General features: G+C 35.2%; 2 protein-coding genes across 3 annotated transcripts in view; one reads left to right on the top strand and one right to left on the bottom strand.

The window, feature by feature from the left end:
- The window catches only part of LOC126752644 (uncharacterized), a 216,203-nt gene that overhangs the window by 52,427 nt on the left and 149,532 nt on the right, over window positions 1-14,244 (bottom strand). The gene's annotated exons all lie outside the window — the stretch shown is intronic.
- The window catches only part of LOC126752706 (uncharacterized), a 42,821-nt gene continuing 29,604 nt past the window's right edge, over window positions 1,028-14,244 (top strand). For both annotated transcript variants that reach the window (XM_050463683.1, XM_050463682.1), the window contains exon 1: window positions 1,028-1,100. The gene's annotated coding sequence lies outside the window, so the exon portion shown is untranslated. The remainder of the gene's footprint in view (window positions 1,101-14,244) is intronic.

Consider the following 14,244-nt stretch of genomic DNA (forward strand, 5'->3'; position numbering starts at 1 on the left):
AAATGTGTAGTAAAATGGGCGTCGGGATCTATAGCCCGATCTCAGGCGACCCATCGAGGTGTCGGAATACTTCTGCATCTTCAAACGAAAGAGACAGAAGTTTTTGCGGTTAAGCAAGCTACTGAGATGGCTAACAATGCAGGAAGCGATATAAAGAACGTCAATATATACGTCGACAGCCGGTTTTTTGCTCGGCCTCGAAAGGGCGCCGAGACGATTGTTCGCCTAATGACCGGTCACAAAGTACTATCGTCACATGTAAGCCGGCATAAGTAACAAAGATGTATACAGAAAATGCAAGAAAGTATGCATGAAAGAGACACTGTAACACCTCCCTTGCTTCTGTCCAGTCTTTTCTAACACTCGTCTTAAATACGTAAAAGCTTCGCAGTTCAATAGACTAGATAAAGTATCAAAAGTAGATGTCAAGTCCTCCACATATTCAAAAACTACGTCATGAAAGGAAGAGGTTAGATAAGTCCATTTCAGTTTGATGGGTTATGAATTGAATTGCGTAGTAGAAACTAAAGTTTTTTAGCTATACCCAGAACGTTCTGAAAAGGTTTAAAAAGCACAGAATCACTGAGTAGCTTTATTATTTTTGGAAAAATGGCAAGTGCATCCAAACCATGACGTACTTATTTACTACAATAATATACATGTAGTATATAGGAGAGAAGTATATAAAAGTGTTTCTACGTATAATGTAAATGCATGTACATTCTCTCTCACGAGGCTTCCTTATCACTCGTTCCTGCTCTTTGTATGAATAAGCTAGAGACGTGTACATAATCCCTCACGAAGCATTCTTGTCACTCAGTCCTGTTCTCCGCATTGCGCTCGCTCTCAACATTTTACTCGGTCTCAATTTACTATCAGCTGTCTCTAAATATCTTTTGCGTATTTTTGTTATCCTTCTCTCCCCAAGCTATCCTAGTAGAAATTCACCATTGTCACTCTCGAAGAGAACCTTTTTGTTGATGTTGTTATGTGCATCACATGGCTTTAGCTTGGTACCAACTCGCTGGACCACTGCATCAGTCAGTCGTCGTCGCGCTGTCAACACAACTGGCACTTCGAAGGAACAGTGGTGTATGTGGGTAGGTGCCTATAGTGTATTTCTGTGTCCTTTAGTGTTTGTGTGTATGTATATACAGAATTTACATATAAATTACTGCAATTACGTGGAATTTTTAGAATTGTTTTTATTAAGTTGTGACAATTATTAAAAATAAATAACAAAAACCACCTTTAGTGAAAGTGTATTGTTAGTAAATAAATCTATAAAAAATATATACATATGTAATAATATAAACAAAAATATAAAAGATGTAAATGTTAGTGCTGCAACTAAAACCGATGTTTTTTTGATAAAGGAAAAGGAAATTAAAAACAAGTAAGGAAGGGCTAAGTGCGGGTGTCACCGAACATTTTATACTCTCGCATGATAAAGTGATAATCGAGATTTCATTATCCGTCATTTACATACATATTTTACAAATACCGTATTTGTGTAAAGTTTTATTCCGCTATCATCATTGGTTCCTAATGTATATATTATGCAGAGAAGGCATCAGATGGAATTCAAAATGGCGTTATATTGGAAGGAGGCGTGGTTGTGAACCGATTTCTCCCATATTTCGTACATGCCATCAGGGAAATCGGTGGTGGAGTAGTTCCTGAGATATGGTTTTGGTCCATAAGTGGGCGACGCCACGCCCATTTTCAATTTAAAAAAAAGCCTGGGTGCAGCTTCCTACTGCAATTTCTTCCGTAAAATGTAGTGTTTCTGACGTTTTTTGTTAGTCGGTTAACGCACTTTTAGTGATTTTCAACATAACCTTTGTATTTGAGCTGGGCGTGGTTATTATCCGATTTCTTCCATTTTTGCACTGTATATGGGAATGCCTGAAGGAAACGACTCTGTAGAGTTTGGTTGACATAGCTATAGTAGTTTCCGAGATATGTACAAAAAACTTAGTAGAAGGCGGGGCCACGCCCACTTTTCCAAAAAAATTACGTCCAAATATGCCGCTCCCTAATGCGATCCTTTGTGCCAAATTTCACTTTAATATCTTTATTTATGGCTTAGTTATGACACTTTATAGGTTTTCGGTTTCCGCCATTTTGTGGGCGTGGCAGTTGGCCGATTTTGCCCATCTTAGAACTTAACCTTCTTATGGAGCTAAGAAATACGTGTACTAAGTTTCATCATGATATCTCAATTTTTCTCAAGTTACAGCTTGCACACGGACGGACGGACAGACAGACATCCGAATTTCAACTCTACTCGTCACCCTGATCACTTTGGTATACATAACCCTATGCTTTTGACATATTTCGCCTTTGCTGTGACATTTTCCAGTGACAGCAAATGTAAGTGAAATTTCAACAACAACAAACTGATCAAAAATACAACAAATATAACAAAAGCAAATACACACACGCGCATTTAATGTGTTGGCAAAATCGCAGTCGGTGAGACGAGCTGTCTCCTTCGATAATTATACCCCGAACAGGGTATATTAAGTTTTTCACGAAGTTTGTAACACCCAGAAGGAAGCGTCGGAGACCCTTTAAAGTATATATATAAATATATGAACAAGTCCCTCAGTTTTTAAGATATCATTTTGAAATTTTGCTGCTCATTTGTCGGAACTGCCGATATCGGCTCACTATAGCATATAGCTGCCATACAAACTGAATGATCGGAATCAAATGCTGGTATGGAAAACTTTTGCATTTGACAAGATATATTCACGAAATTTGGTATAAATTATTTTCTAAGGCAACAATATAATCTCCGAAAAAATTGTTCAGATCGGATTACTATAGCATATAGCTTCCATGCAAACTGAACACATAGTTACTAAAAGAAATGCAGCTGTGAAGGGTATATTAGCTTCGGTGCAGTCGAAGTTAACGTTTTTTCTTGTTTTTTGTTAATTAAGTGCTCTCGCAATCACGTTCTTAAGTAATGGCTTCAAAACTAGTATATGTGCAGAGTAGCGCGGAAACGGAGGTGAAACGAAAACAGAGTTTTTGAGACTTTCGAAAAAAGTAAATAGCGAAATAGGTCGAAAGTAAACTGCTAATTGCAGGTGCTTGTATGTGTGTATGTGGTACTTAATACTTGCGCTTGTGTATTTGTGAATTTAAACGCGCAAAGTTAATTGGCGGCAAATGTTGATGCTGACGTTGACATCAACGCAGTCATAACTCGGTCAGTTGGTCGGAGCCGTGATGTCACATGTTACGCATAATTAATGACAAAAACAAATGTAGCAAACAAGCTAGCGCATGCACATATGTATATAAATAGAGAAACTAAAAGCGTGTGCGCTCCCACTTGTGTACATACAATATTGTTATTCGCCTAATGACCGGCGTCACGTCACGTGACTGGTAGAAAAGTAAAGCAGCAGTGGCCTTGAGTCTGCATTTCCCGCTGAGCGTGCAACTATATTATTATTTACACTGGTCAACAAATTTGTAATTGTTTTTTGTCACATAAAAATTTATATCAAATTTTGAATATACTTGGGCCACCAAATAATAATATATCAATGAAAAAAAATGTACACATGTTTTCTTGTGACATCATAACATATATTTTCGTAAAAAGTACAAAATTCAGCCACACTTACAGAATTATTTCCTAATATCTAATAGATACTTATGATTTTCTTGAATATTTGGCTTCCGGTAGGTCCCTTTTAAGTCTCCAACAATAGTCTGCTAGCATTCCTGGACTCCATTTCCCTTGATAACGCTTCTCCATTAAGGAAATGTTTTGATGAAACCTTTCACCTTGTTCGTCACTCACAGCACCTAAATTTGCCGGAAAGAAATCCAGATGAGAGTCCAGCATATGTATTTTCAAGGACATATTACACCCAAAGCTATCATTTAAGGCTCATAAGTTAATTTATTAAATCTTTGTAATTTTCCGCTTTATGGTTACCTAGAAAATTTTGAACAACATTCACAAAACATTTCCAGGCGAGTTTTTCCTGATCATTCAGTTTTTCTTCAAAGCTCTTATCCTTCATTAATTGCCGTATTCCCTCTTTGATTTTCGCCTCGCTGAGTTTAGGGAATTTCTCTTTTAGATATAAAAATCTATCTCCATCTTTAGGCATAGCTTTTACAAAATTTTTTATCAGGCCAAGCTTTATGTGCAACGGTGGTAAAAGTATGTCATCAGGGTTCACTAGAGGATCATTTTTAACATATTAATGGCCTGGAGTTAGTGATTCACGTTTGGGCCACACTTTCTTTGTATAGTGACTTTTTCTGTCTCTACTGTCCCATTCACAAATAAAACAGCAAAATTTCGTATAACCAAGCTGTAGTCCAAGTAAAAGTGCAATGATTTTAAAATCACCACAAATTTTCCAAGCGTGTTTACTATATTCTTTCATATTAGAACCATGAGCAATCGGCACTGAAGGAAGTTTGTTTCCGTTATGCAGTAACACTGCTTTCAAACTAGTTTTTGAAGAGTCAATAAACAGTCGCCAGTGACTAGGATCATATTCGAAATTTAATAAATTCATCACAACAGGAAAGTTATTACAATAGACTAAATCACCTCCTTCAGAAAAGTAAGGTTTTATTTCATCGTCACGACGTCGAAAATAAGAAAGCTTTGTACCACGAGAAAGTAAATTCCAGTCGTTTAATTTAGACCTCAAAAGCTCAGCCTGTTTTTTAGACAGATTTAAATCATGTTGTGTCAATAATTGCGGTTCTTTTGATGTTGACAGTTCATAACTTGAGTCGCTATCTTCAGATACCTTATTATGCTGACTGAGAACAAATTCCGGACTAGAACTCTCACTTTTTGATCGATTTGGAGGCATCGGCACAGGCAGTTCGGCACTATGTAGGATGGGTCTCTTGGCGGAAGACAAGTTTGGATACTGGATAGTGTGTTTGGATTTGGTAGTAATACCTTTTGTTTGAGTAAAAAAAAAATAACAATCACTTACATGATCCTTTGGTTCCGTCCAAATCATTGGTATAGCAAATGACAGATGTCTAGGTTCTTGTTTAGCCCAATCACGTTACACAACATTTATGTGGAACCCAGGAGTTGTCTTGATTCCTCACAGGAAAACCAAAATAGTCTAAATAGCACTGTTCAATTAGTATATGAGGTCAGAAATGAATATGTAGCTGTCACAAGAAAACTGGATGTGATAGAAACAAAACTGTTATATATTTTTAATGAGGGTACACCAACATAAATAAAAATCATAACAAAGTTCATGTGACAAAAACAATGTTTACCAGTGTCATTATTATGCTGTGAGCACTGACATACAGACATATGTATGGTATGTTTACTTGCTCTAGCTTTTGTTGTTATTCAATTGGTATTTGTTTTGCTGTTTTAATTGCGATTACCTAACGCTTGAGTGATTGTTTTAAATCGATTCAAAAATTGTCGGTGTATACTTGTATATGTATGTACCTACAATTAATTAAGCAATATAAAAAATGTGAAAATTTGTCAATTAACATGTCCTGGGAGAAATGCGAAATTTATGTTATAAATTATTGACACACAGTACAAATGTGGAGCAATTAAGTCGAATCGACATATTTTTTAAAACATCAAATACAAGAACTGGATAAAGTGTAGTGACATACTTAGTTTGCCACATAGTAGGTAATTTAACTAAAATAAAAAAAGAATAACTAAAGTATTAGAAATAAATTTAAAATCAAATTAATTGAGTTAAAAGTAAACTCAACAAGTAAGGAAGGGCTAAGTTCGGGTGTCACCGAACATTTTATACTCTCGCATGATAAAGTGATAATCGAGATTTCATTATCCGTCATTTACATATTTTTCAAATACCGTATTTTTGTAAAGTTTTATTCTGCTATCATCATTGGTTCCTAATGTTTATACTCGTATTATACAGAGAAGGCATCAGATGGAATTCAAAATAGCTTTATATTGGAAGAAGGCGTGGTTGCGAACCGATTTCACCCATATTTCGTACATGTCATCAGGGTGTTAAGAAAATATTATATACCGAATTTTATTGAAATCGGTCTAGTAGCTCCTGAGATATGGTTCTTGGTCCATAAGTGGGCGGCACCACGCCCATTTTCAATTTTTAAAAAAAGCCTGGGTGCAGCTTCCTTCTGCCACTTCTTCCGTAAAATTTAGTGTTTCTGACGTTTTTTGTTAGTCGGTTAACGCACTTTTAGTGATTTTCAACATAACTTTTGTATAGGAGGTGGGCGTGGTTATTATCCGATTTCTTCCATTTTTGAACTGTATATGGAAATACCTGAAGAAAACGACTCTGTAGACTTTGGTTGACATAGCTATAGTAGTTTCCGAGATATGTACAAAAAACTTAGTAGGGGGCGGGGCCACGCCCACTTTTCCAAACAATTGCGTCCAAATATGCCCCTCCCTAATGCGATCCTTTGTGCCAAATTTCACTTTAATATCTTTATTTATGGCTTAATTTAGTTATGACACTTTATAGGTTTTCGGTTTCCGCCATTTTGTGGGCGTGGCAGTGGGCCGATTTTGCCCATCTTCGAACTTAACCTTCTTATGGAGCCAAGGAATACGTGTACCAAGTTTTATCATGATATCTCAATTTTTACTCAAGTTACAGCTTGCACGGACGGACGGACAGACGGACGGACGACGGACGGACGGACAGACGGACGGACGGACAGACGGACGGACGGACAGACGGACGGACGGACAGACGGACGGACAGACGGACGGACGGACAGACAGACATCCGGATTTCGACTCTACTCGTCGCCCTGATCACTTTGGTATATATAACCCTATATCTGACTCTTTTAGTTTTAGGACTTACAAACAATAGTTATGTGAACAAAACTATAATATTCTCTCGTTAGCAACTTTGTTGCGAGAGTATAAAAACGGCGAAATATAACTGAATAAAATGAAATAAAACTTAATGTTTGTTTGTTCATTCGTTTCAAGCTCGCGTTGAAATCTGATTTGCTTGAATATAAAAGTTTGTAAAATTGCAAAAAACCTTAATGACAGTGCCATGTTGTTATTTCATTTTTCGGACTTATGAGGGTTGCCTTTCATTTTTTATTATTAGGGAACAAAAAAAAATTTAAAAATCGTTTTCTTGTTTATCAAAATATTCTTTACTAGGATCTATACTCTGATTGAAGTATCTCCAAAATATGAGGTCTTAAGGGATTACATAGGTTTCCTCGAGAAAAATAAACAACAATTTTTCAACAATTTTTTTCTCATATAAAAATGAAATATTTTATTAGAATTTTTTATTGTTACAAACACATACTAAATATTAACAAAAAAATTCTGACATTTTTGAAAAAATATATTTTAAACTCGGTCATTGCGACGCCATTTCCGGTGAACCCTCGGAAAAATGATGCGTCCGCGTTGGCAGGATAACTCTTTATACAAAGTGAAAAAATACGTGTTTTAGTTAAAACCTTGACTTAGAACTTGGACGAAGGAAAGAAACTGAAGATAGGAAAATTGAATTTTTGGCAGACGATAAAATGAAAATTTCAGTGAAAATTTCGCGATATTTTTGTTTTTTTAAATAGTTATAATCGAAAAAAAAGCCAAATTGTCAAAGGCCTGTGTAAAACTTCCTGAAGATCGATTGAGCAGTTCTCGACAAATCTTGCCAACCGACTTCAAGTGCACATGTTCTCAAGGCCTTATCTCCGACAATACAATAAGACGATAATTAAAATTTGAAAATTTGATTTTTGGAAACCTTTAAACCCATTTAACCCCTTGACACACTTGTGTCAAAAATCGTTGATCGCTTAGTGTATTTTTAACGTACGGGATTAAAAAGAAATCATTCGATGCCAAGTCTGTAAGCTGGATCAGTTGTGAAATCAATGTTTTGAATTGCTTCGGTCCGTGTGAGAACTCGCAATGTCGTGGTGAAGAGTGATCCGTCTTCAGCGACTCGATTTACTGATTTCTTGAAAGACAACTGCCAAACTAATGGTAAGAGGTTTTTTGAACGACAGACAAATTGTTTGGGATACACGGTGAACAAATGTTTTACAGTCAAATGTTCAGTCAATTTTGAATGTTTGCTGATCCTACTAATGGCTATAATTGTCTCAATTTCACGATAGGTCTCACGACGAACTTGCAATATCAGTTTAAGCACAGCTTCAATAGATTCCTGAACAAAAACTGTTTTAAACGACCTTCAGGAAATTCATCCTGAAGTGATCTACGACTCCGATTGAATTAATCATACCATCAATAAATACTGCTCCTTGATAGAGCTTTATCGCCAAAAAATATAAAAAGTTCATCAATGTTTTAATTCACATCGAAAGTTGTAAAAAATAATCGCACGGAAATATTCACCATTTCATTCCATTTTTTGGCCGAGATGAATATTTTAAATTACTGTAAATAACACAAATAGCGCTCTTATGTCAAACCGTTCCGACTAACATTAAAAATATCCGATTTTACGATAAAGTGTTAATTGCCTGGCTGCAACACTAGAGTTGCCTAATCAGGAAATAAAGGGCATAGGCAACTTATACATATATTTGTATATGTGGAAAAGAAATGCAAAAATCCCTATAAGTAAAATTAGAGTCGATATATTACGAAAACGGCAGTATTTCATTTTATAATTTTATTTATATCGAAAAATTGGCATATACATACATAGGTCATGAAGCGCTTAGGGTCATAGGTCATAATCTTCGTCTTAAAGATATCCTCGGCGAGCATAGTCAACCTTTGAAAATCGTGTTCAGTGAACACAATTATTTAGTGTGAATTATTTATTCATTTAAAAAAATTGCCACTAATGTTGGTGCAGAGATTCTACAAATAAATTTTTTTTGGCGAATAATGCTTTTTATGACTAGCTCCATCAATGCATAGAAACTGCGGTTAGAACTCAATGAGCACTATGAATTTGTTAATTTGCGCCCTTATAACAAACGTAACAAACAGTGTATTTTACCAAATATACATTGAATCAAAATATCCGAAATGTGTATAAATAACACCGGTCAACAAAAAAAATATTTTTTTTTGGGTTTCTGTTCTCATGCTTTGATTCTGATTCTAGACATTGAAAAACACTTAAATATTAATCTTTAGTTCTTTAAGTTTGCTTTTGGCTGATCTACATCGATAAGTATATTTGGGGTTTAAAACGAGAGAGCTCATATGAGCATAACAGAAATACAAAAAATTTGCACTTTTAGACAGTAATTTCTTGTTATTTTACATTTATATATTATTGTTTATCACACATCTTGAATAAAAACAACTCTTGTATCTAAAAAAAAGTTTTCTAATTATAATCTATAGTGAAATTGTAGAAAAATTATAAAAATCAGTCATTTCTGCTTAAAAATCGAAAAATTGCTCTAATTTCTACGTAAGCAAACTTTAACCGGAAAAAAAAATTTTTTTCCTTATTTTTGTCATAGGAGAAACTAAAATTTAACATTTAGATGTCAGACCTAAAAATCGTGTTGACCTGTGTAATTTGTGGTTTCCTAGAATTTTAACCCTTAAAACTCCGCATATAATAATTGAACAAACGTATCAAATTCGAAAATTCCACACATAAATCTCAATTGAATAAAGCCATTGTAACATGTGATTACTTAAATCAGATCTTCGATTAACGGTAATAATCTGCGAATAATGTGTGGCACGTGATTTGAAGGCAAAAGCGAGAAATGTGCGAAATAAAGGCGATGCTTCACATAAGAAAGTGTTTGCTCCAGAGAGATATTACAAGGGTTAGTAGTAATAAAATGTCAAAGGAGCCGCAGTAAAAGATATAACTAATTATACGTACTATATTAGAGCATAGAAAATACTTAATAGAACATCAGCGCATACTTATGTTATATATATATGAAAGTGTACATATGTTTATTAAATTGACTGTATGCAACCACACCAAATAAATGGTTTCGTAAATATGTAAGTATATAGGGTTTCAATGCAACAATTTAAATAATAGGTTGTCAAAAAAGTCTTGCGGAATTTTCGCTAGTGGGCGCTGGCGTAGTTCAAGTTTTATCGGGTCATGCTATACCTTTTTGGAAAGCTCATTTCACGCGCTAACACGTGTTTGATTGATTGTCGTTTCTTTTAAGTCGTTCGTGAGTTATAGCGTCGCAAACATGGAGCAAAATAAAGAGAAAATACGGCATATTTTACAGTACTACTACGATAAAGGCAAAAATGCATCTTAAGCCGCCAATAAAATTTGTGCAGTTTATGGACCCGATACAGTTTCCATTTCCATCGCACAACGATGGTTTCAATGTTTTCGTTCTGGTGTAGAGGTGGTCGCTCCGGAAGGCCTGTCGTCGAAAATTGCGATAAAATCGCTGAATTGATCGAAAGAGACCGGCATACGAGCAGCCGTAGCATCGGTCAAGAGCTGGGCATGAGTCATCAAAAATTCATTTGGCTACATGGAAATATCTGTTTATTTGATTGATTTATAAACAATAAAGTTGTTTTATTGCAATGAATTTTCGTATGAAAAATGATTGTTAAACATTTGATTGACAATACTACTATAATAATGAATACAAGTGCCTTGCTCTTGACATTTCCTGCGGGTTTTTCAATCTGTCTAACGACCAGACTATGACCAGTGAGTATTAAACTCATTTACCTACAGTACCGTTTATCGAGTGCCACTATGAACTTTATATATTTCCGTTATACCATTTTACATATAATTTCTGCAGTTTTACACCCACGTAGATCGTTTCACCGCGTTCTGATTTTGCTTGCCATGCGCCTGTAAAAATCATCGTATAGACAGTATATGGATTTTCCAATTCTGCTATCTGTACTTGTGGTAATTTATTTTGGATTAAAAGAAAATTAAATTTGATCGAATATAAATTTGTATTAGGGAGTTAGTTAGAAAGAGAGTAACAGCTTTAATAAACTCTTTTACTCATGTGAAACAAATACGGCTCGGGACAGTTCGACTACGCCATCTTAACCATGTTCTCCTTCGAATTTTCCTATTGGGGTTATTAGCTTACTTCCACACTAGAAGAAAAATAAACTGAGCTAGTATACTTTCTAGATTTTAGGAACTACCTTCTTCGCATTATCTATGTTTTGGGATCACTACCTAATTTATCAGACAAAACTTTAAATCGTAACAAATGTGTAATTCGTAAACAAAATTCAGTAGAAAAAGTCTCAAAAATCCTTAAAAAAATTCTTAGTTCTTATAAATCGTCTTTATAGCCTTCCACCATAGTAGCTAATTTAAATCGTGGCCCGCCCTCTAATAAATTTAATCTAGCCCAAACATTATGATAAATTCTAACGACAGTTTGAAAATGGGTGAAATCGTAAGATAACTCCGTTCGCTTTCCATATAACTGTTCTGTTCAAAACTACTAAAAGCACAAAAAATCTATAACTAAATACGGCAGAGACATCTAACTTTACCTGCGAGATGGTATGAGAGCGCTTTATGGGAGCCGCTGTGAAAATTAGACCATGATTGTGGCACCGCTCTCTTTTTGGTGAAATGGCGCAAAAGTCAGAAGATGATCAGAAGATGCTATAAAATTTGCATTTGACCTCTAATGTCAGTTCTGTTTTGACATTTGTGTAGTAAACACATGCGAAATACTCGTAAATAAACAATCGTACGCTACACTGCGTGCCACAACCGATATGCTGAAGGAAGCAGGATCGCCTGATTTGATCGCTCCAGACTTCTTTTTGTGGAGCTTTTTTAAGTCGCGGGTTTATGTCAACAAACCTCAGACTCTTGCAGCTCTTAAAGACAATATCCGTCAAGAATGTGAGGACCTATCGCCGGAAGTTCTGGCCAAAGTGATGGAAAATGGCATAAAAAGGGCTCAAATGACAATCAACTGTGGCGGCGGCCATTTACATGACATCATATTCTCGACTTAATGTAAAAAAATTTAAAAGACCAAATAAAAATAATCCACAAGCAGAATCAAAGTTTTTCATTTTCTAAAAAAATTTCAGTCAAAAAACATCGGAAGGTAATTTTTGCGCCACCTGTTATAATGACTTTCTTTTTTTTTATCAAGTCGGTCGGAGTATGAGTTATATACAGTATATGTACAAATAAAATTGCTGTGATTCCTCTGGTTACGGTTTGCACTTAAGATATTTCCCTGGCTTTGATTTCTGCAGGTTGCAAGAGTATCAAATATTCGGTTGCAGCCGACCTTAGCCCTCTTCCTTACTTGTTTTAAAATATTAATATTTCTCAGACATGTTATACGAACGAGTGTATATTTTTCAGTTTTGCTTTTTTAAGTAAATTGATAAACATAATGTCTGATAAATGAGTTCATAATTAACTTATGAGTCATAAGCATCGAAGTTGGGCTTGTAATACAATATACAATCCAAGATAGAGAAAGCCAAAAGGTCTACATTTAAGATTCTTCTTGCTTTAACTAAGGAGTTTGTTAGATGCGTGATTTTCAAGTAAAAATAAAAGATATATAATTTAATGATATGGGGAATAATAACTTTAATATAACCACACGGGTTTCTAATTATCTTTTAAAAAATATTTCGGGTTAGTAATCGCAGCTGACTCGAATAATTTCTAGTCGAGAGGTTCAATTTTCGACCACTTTTTTGCAGCAAGTGAGGAATATTCTCTTCCTTGATGTCAGTGGTTTCGGACTTATCTGCGTTGTCAAGCAACTAACCCCAGCAGTGTTAAATTGCAAGATCTTACAGGTCACGCTAGAGACTCACGTCACGATATAACCAAATCGTTCGCCAAAAATGTAATTTAATAATTAGATTGTTCATTGCATGTACAGCATATAGCGCCGTATTATGGAACAAAAGGCTGTTCACATCGAAATCTTTTAATATATATAAAAATTCTGTAATCTATAGCGTTTCCCATTAAATATAATATTAAGGTCTGCTTCATTTTTAAGAAATATCAACCCAAGACTTTCTCTGTCTATAGAGAAGTCTCATCAAAATATGATTTTCTGAGTATGTAACAGTGCCTAAACAATGGCCTGTGGATTGTTATCAATCAAAATTTTACAATTCTGTTAATTAACGTACACATTTAAATAAAAGTAAGGCTTATCGTTCAACAAAAATTTCTTATGAAAGTCGAAGTCGGTGATTAACTCCCTTCGGTCTCATTCAGTAAGTAAACTGAGTACAGGTCAAGTTACAGCTGTCAAAAAGACCAACTCTGAAAAAGTATTGCCTCATTGAAAAACACACATACTACTGTGGCAAAAAATAGTAAGACTTTTTAATTTAAAATCCATTCGTCAAAATGTTTTGTTATATTATTTTATTTTACTCAACAAAGAAGTACCATTCAATTTTGGATGGGAATCAAATTTCTGGTGCCAAAACGTTCAGAACGTTAGAGAAGGCTGATATTGTTTGTCGCGAGAAAATGTTTTTGTTTGTTTGATGAACAACACATCAATGAAGTAAAGGAATTAGTGCTTGAGAATCGATGATAAACAGTCAGAGATGTTACTGGCATCGCTGGAATATAAGCATCATTGAATTATATTTTGAAGGAAAGTAAAAGTCGATTGGTTCCAAAATCACTAAATTGTTTCGAAAAACAGCGTCACTTTAAGGTCTTTGAAACAATGATTAATTACTGGCGATTAGTCTTGGATCTATGCTTACGACCCAGAAACAGAGGATCAATCGGCTGAAACCGAAATGTTGACAGTTCGATTATCGAGTTGTGGTCAGTCCGAATCCGTTCCGACCGCCCAAACTTTCAACAAGGAATACTGTATAAGATTTGTCCTTAAAATTCCGCTAATTGAAAAGCTCGTATGATTGCTACACCAGTCTGTCACGAAATAGGCCGCTTCTTTATTGAGTTTCTCATTAAATACATAATTGGTTAACGGATTGTAGCATCACGCCACATGATACATACCTACATACATATAGGTATGTCTATAGTTGAAATATGGTAAAATTACATTTACATTCACTAAGCTAGAGTGAAACTACTAGTCTACGAATACAACGCTTGAGTACAATTATATGATCATTCAGCATTCAGCAGACAGCTGACTGGTATTGGTTTGTGTCCTTACTAATTATGCGCAGGACTGCATTGTAAAGAACTTAAATCTTGAACAAATACTATTTGAGTGTTTTGCGTCATTTGCGGGAAGTGTTTTGTAAAA

The sequence above is a fragment of the Bactrocera neohumeralis genome, chromosome 3 (assembly GCF_024586455.1).
Source record: "Bactrocera neohumeralis isolate Rockhampton chromosome 3, APGP_CSIRO_Bneo_wtdbg2-racon-allhic-juicebox.fasta_v2, whole genome shotgun sequence".
NCBI lineage: Eukaryota > Metazoa > Arthropoda > Insecta > Diptera > Tephritidae > Bactrocera > Bactrocera neohumeralis.